We start from the raw sequence: 6,262 nt of genomic DNA, 5'->3' as shown, positions 1-6,262 counted from the left end.
ATTCCAACTAGTAAATGTAGAAGGAATGATAGAGTTAGAAAATATCTTTCAACCATCATGGTAGTAATTGATTCAGGCAGAAATCTCATTGATTATAAATCTGTTGCTAAAGATTGATGATGAACAGGATATTTTTGTAGTCTCAAATTATCTCCCCACAGATGACTTGCTACAAAACCAAAAATACTTTAGCGTGATCACAGTTAATCAAAAGATTTGAATTTGCAACTGTCTTCTGGACTGTAGGTTCTCGAGGTGTGAAATTCAAACTTGCTGTGCTCAGTCACTTCTTGATTTAATATAGTAACCAGATCTTGTCTCTAAGATGTTGATGTTTTGTTTATCATCAACTTTTTTTTAATTGAGACCACCAATGGGTCTTTTCCTCCCCGCCCCCACATTTTATTTATTTATTTATTTTTGGCTGAGTTGTGTCTTCGTTGCTGCGCGCGGGCTTTCTCTAGTTTCAGAGAGCGGGGCTACTCTTCGTCATGGTGCGCGGGCTTCTCTTGTTGCGGAGCATGGGCTCTAGGCGTGCGGGCTTCAGTAGTTGCAGCACGTGGGCTCAGTAGTTGTGGTTCGTGGGCTCTAGAGTACAGGCTCAGTAGTTGTGGCGCACGGGCTTAGTTGCTCCGCCGCATGTGGGATCCTCCCGGACCAGGGCTTGAACCTGTGTCCCCTGCATTGGCAGGCGGATTCTTAACCACTGCGCCAACAGGGAAGTCCCTATCATGAACTTTTATTTATTTATTTATTTATTTTTTGTGGTACGCGGGCCTCTCACTGTTGTGGCCTCTCCCGTTGTGGAGCACAGGCTCTGGACGCTCAGGCTCAGTGGCCATGGCTCACGGGCACAGCCGCTCCGCGGCATGTGGGATCTTCCCGGACCGGGGCACGAACCCGTGTCCCCTGCATCGGCAGGCGGACTCTCAACCACTGCGCCACCAGGGAAGCCCGAACTTTTTACATTGATCTTTATTTTAAAAAATATTTCATTGATCTATCACGTTTTTTGATTTCTGGGGGTTTTTTTTGGTGCCCCATTAAACGTTGTGCTTGAAGGAGTGCTTCACTCACCTCACTCTAGTTGTGGCCTTGGCTTAAGCATGTTTGGGAGGGGTTGAGGAAAGGAAGGATGGAAGAACAGATGCGCTGTGGCATCTAAACTCTACCCTATTCGCAGGTTCCTTTCCCTTCTGTTCTTCGAGAAAAGTTGTTTTCTTCTCACCTCTTTGAAAGACTCCTTGGCCTTTGAAAAGCTGTCTGATTCCAACAATCCCAAACTAATCATTCTAAAAGCTGCGCTTTGTGCTTCACATATACTGACAGTGTAAAACAGATACTATTTTCCTTATTTTGACTATGAAGTAAATGGAGATGGACAAAGGTTAAATGACTTGCTAAAGGACACAGAGCTGGTGGGGTGGAGGACTTGGTATTTCCACCAAACCAGACCTTAGTACCTGTGGATGGAGGAGATGCTGCCTCTGCCTTCTGAGTGATGAGTGAGCCAGTGTGGTGGAACCTTGGAGGAAGCATCTTCAGAGACAGAAGACATTTGCTTCATGATGTCACAGAAGCCATGAGGCCTCTTGGAAACAGAACCAAAGAGACTGGAGCCCTGGACTCTGGGCTGGGACCTGAGTGTGAAGGTGCCCAGAAGAGAAAGTCACTGGGCCATTCAGGCTTGTGCTGGTTATTCCAAGAAATAGCCACAAAGGATAGGTTTCTGGTCAGGGCTGTAGGGTAGGTCAGCTAGGATTCCTGAGGCTGTGAGTGTCAGGCAGCTGGATGACCCAACTGGGAACAAATTTGAATGGAACCACAAAGCCATAACAAGGCTGAAGGTGAGGAGCCCCAGGCACCAAAGTGGGGACAGGTTGTTTGTGGCTGGCCAGTATAACAGACCAGAGTCTTAACCTCTGTGGAGGTAAGATTGGGCGTTTGGTTTGGAATGTGATAGTTTGAAATGTCTGTTAGGTATATAAGTAGAAATATTGACCATGACTTCAGGGGAGATATCTGGACTGAAATCTTAAATTGAGAAATATTTTTATCGGGTAGCTATTTTGTATTCTGTTACATACTGAGGCATATCAGTTTTTCCCTTTCTACCTGTTATTTTGCTCAAAAGTTGTTTTCCTACTCCTAAATTATAAATGTCTATCTTTGTTTTTCTGTAGGACTTTATGGGAATATTTACAATGCATTTATTTCCATCTGTTTGGAATTTGTTATGCTGTAAAGTGTGATGAATCAAATACTATCTGTAAAATCTGTACTTTGAAGATTTATTAACGTTTTCTTCATGACTGATTATCAACGATTAATGTAAATATTACATGGTTATTTTAAGAGGATGACTAAAATTTTTCTTATAGTTCTTCATCTCTTTTTCTTAATTTTCGTACTCCTGTTATATTTTGGGTCATTTGGATTTATTTTTTATTCTCTGATGTGGTCTTTCATAGTTTTAATTTATTTGATTTCTGTATTAGTTACCTATTGTTGTATAGCAAATTACCCCAGAACTTAATGGCTTAAACAACAGTCAACATTTATAATCTCCCACAGTGTCTGTGAGTCAGGAATTTGGGAGCAGCTTAGCTGGCTGTAATCAAGATGTCATTTAGGGCTTCAGTCAACTAAAGGCTGAACTGGGACCAGAATATCTGCTTCCAGGTGTCTCACTCATGTGGCTGGTAAGTTGGTGCTGGTTTTGGGCAAAAGGCCCTAGTTCCGGGAATTGCCTGGCAGTCCAGTGGTTAGGACTCCACACTTTCACTGCCAAGGATTCAGGTTCAATCCCTTGTCAAAAAGAGGCCCCAGTCCTACTCCATGTGGGTCTCTCCATAGCACTAAGTGTCTTTATGACATGGTGGCAAATCACCCCTAGAATGAGTGATTCAGGAGCTGCAATGACTTTTATGACCAAGTGTTGATGAAAAAATTAACGGTTGATCTAAGAAAGCAATGGAAAATTTTATTCAAGCCAACCTGAGGATTATAATTGGGGAGACACTCTTTCAGAAAGCTCTGAGGACTGTTCCACCCGTTAGAGGTCAAAGCACAGTTATGTAATTTTTTTGAGACAAAAGGTTATATGTATTATACATGTCATTATATCAGATGACATTGACTGCTTACACAATCCAGATCTACACGTACAAAGCAAGTCATCAGTCATGGGTCATCATGCCCCTTATAAGATTGAGAAGGAAGGCTCTCTCCTAAGGAGTTGTGACCCTTTATGAGATAAGAAGGAAGGTTATCTCCTAAGGAGGTCTGGTTAATGCAGATGCACAATTCACAATAAAGGGGAGGGAGGAAGCCCAAAAGGGCAAAGAAAAATTTTGTTTTTAAATTTTTCTTGGCTTGCCATAAAACGTGAATTTTTATTTCATCAGAAGTCATACACCACCATACTTTGTTGGTCACGTAGACCAGTTCTGACTGAGTCAGTATGGGCAGAGACTACACAAGGGTATGAGTACTAGGAGGCAAGTATCATTGAGGGCCATTTGGGAGGCTGACTACCACAGTTTCTTTCAAGTGTTGACCTAAAAATGTACAACATGAGAGTTGTGAGTTTAAGTTTTATTCAGTCTTAACTGGATAGCCCGAGAGACACTCAGTAGCTCTGAGTGAACTCAGAGCTCCCAAGAGGTGTAGAGGAAGAGCCCCGGTATATGTATGATTTTGAGGGGCTAGGATATACATGCAACCAAGCATACATCCTGGTAAAAGATTACTGCTAATCACAAAGAACAGATATCTCACATAAATGATTTCAGTGCTTTTCTATGTATGGGAAGATACAAGAGTCTGGGGTCATTGAAATGCTTCCTGAGATACGCATCTTAACTGTCGTAAGGGCCTGTTTTGCCAAAGCACTGAGTGTCTCATACTGGTTTTTCATCCTCATTTCTCCTCAGGGTGCACTGTTGGTGGGTGACTGCAATGGGTTGAGACTTAACCCTTGTATAACTGGATGATGAGTGATACTCTTTGTTCCTTTTTTGTTCACGCAAGAGTACATGAATGTCTTGATGCCTCTCCATTCTATCAGATCCACAGCTGCCTTGTCAACCACTTCCCAAGAGATTACCCTGTACACTCTTGTGCCAAAATACATACATAGTAACTCTAGCTCTCCTCTTCTATAAATCCTCAGCTACATTCGTGGTTTTGCTATATTCTTTCTCTCCATGATGGGACCTGCCATTATCACATGAATAAAATCAGCTGTGGGGAGGCCATGTCTTGCAGGGAATGTTTATGGAATAAGGAATGGAAGAAACAACAGAGTTGATTCTAACCCTATCTTAGCTACTCCCTCCCTGTATGACCATGACCATGGACGCCTCCCATAACTTTTCTGACATACAATCTCTATAAAGAAGGAAACGAAACTCTGTGGGGTTTTTGGTTTGTATACTTTTGTTGTGTTTTTCTTTTCCATTAATAGCAGTTATTCATAATTAACCCTGTGTTTTACTGTTATTACTGACAACACTATATATGGTTCTCAGATTGCATCTCTCTCGCTGGTAGAAAATTCAAACATAGTTTCAGTATTTTAATATTTTAAATATATATTTATTTGTAAAGAAAGTTTTATAGGTAATACAAATTTGAGTCCTCTAATTATTTGAGAAGGTCTTTAATTTCCCTCAAATTGTCAAGTATTTTACCTAGATCTCTTTTCATCTTTGGCTATTGTCTTTATAGCTTCTGTTGTTATCTTCACATATAAGTCTATTCAGTCTATGATTATATGACCTTATTTCAGAGGACTGTGTTTGTGTTTAAGCAGACTTATGGAGTTGTGCAACTAAACCACCTGGCACCTCTGTCCACTTATACAAGAAACTTAGGTGGTATCCTTGACTCTTACCTCATTACCCTCCCTTCATCCAATCAGATGCCAAAGCCTACTGAGTCTACCTTCTAGATAAATAGTAGTTTTTTTTTTCCTAGTGAGTAGATTTTATTTGCTCAGTCCTATAGATTGAATGCCCCCCCACCCCTTCCCAAATTCATAAGTTGAAAGCCAGTCCTCAATGTTATGGTATTTGGAGGTGGGGCCTTTGGGAGGTGATTAGGTAACGAGGGTGGAACCCTCATGAATGCAATTTGTGCCCTTCAAAAGGAGGCCCCTAAAGCTCCCCCACCCCTTCCATCATGTGAGGTTACTGTGAGAAGATGGCCGTCTGTGAACCAGGAAGCTGGCCCTTACCACCTACCCAATGAGCCTCTTTCATCTGGATGTTCATCTGTACCCTTTATCATACCCTTTTATACTAAATGGGTAAACGGTAAGTAAACTGTTTTCCTGAGTTCTGTGAGCCACTGTAGGAAATTAATCAAACTTGAGGAGGAGAGTCATGGAACCTCCAATTTATAGCTGATTGGTCACAAACACAGGTGACAACTGGGGTTTGTGATTGGCAGTCTCATGGGACTGAACCCTTAATCTCTGGGATTTGATGCTATCTCCAGGTAGATAGTGTCAGAATTGAGTTACGTTTCTAGGACACTCAGCTGGTGTTGCAGAATTGCTTGGTGTGTGTGTGTGGGGGGGCACCCTCACACATCTGTTGTCAGAAGTGTAGTGAAATGTTCTTTGTGAGAAGAAAGGAGACACACAGGAATGTAGGTTTTCTTTTCAACAACCTAACAAAACATGTAAGATGTATTTAAAGCAGGGCTAAGAGGGAAATTTAGAGCACTAAATGCTTACATTAGAAATAAGGAAAGGTCTTAATTAATATTCCAAGTTCGTACATCAAGAAACTAGAAGGGCAAAAATAAACCCAAACCAAGCAGAAAGAAAGAAAGAAAAGAAAGGGGTTTTTTTTGTAGATATAAGATAAACTTTTCCTAAAACTTACATGGAAAGGCACAGGCTGTAAAATAGCTAAACAATATTGACAAAGAATAGTGGGAGAACTCAACCCAATATCAGTGCTTAACTGTATTGCTACAGTAATCAATACACACATAGGTCAATGGAACAGAATAGAGAAACCAGAAGTAAACCCTCACTGTATGCTGAACTTATTTTAACAATTTTATTGAAAATATAATTCACATACCATGAAGTTCACCTATTCAAAGCATACAATTCAATGGTATTTCAGTATATTCACAGGGTTATGTAACTATCACAATTAAATTTAAAACATTTTCATCACCACAAAAATGAAACCCTCTATCTATTAGTGCTCATTCTTCATCTCCTCCATCATTCCAAAGCAAC

The sequence above is a fragment of the Stenella coeruleoalba genome (assembly GCF_951394435.1).
Source record: "Stenella coeruleoalba genome assembly, chromosome: 20".
In the NCBI taxonomy this organism is placed as follows: Eukaryota; Metazoa; Chordata; class Mammalia; order Artiodactyla; family Delphinidae; genus Stenella; species Stenella coeruleoalba.
The sequence above is the reverse complement of the archived record's forward strand: the minus strand, read 5'-3'. Positions refer to the sequence as shown.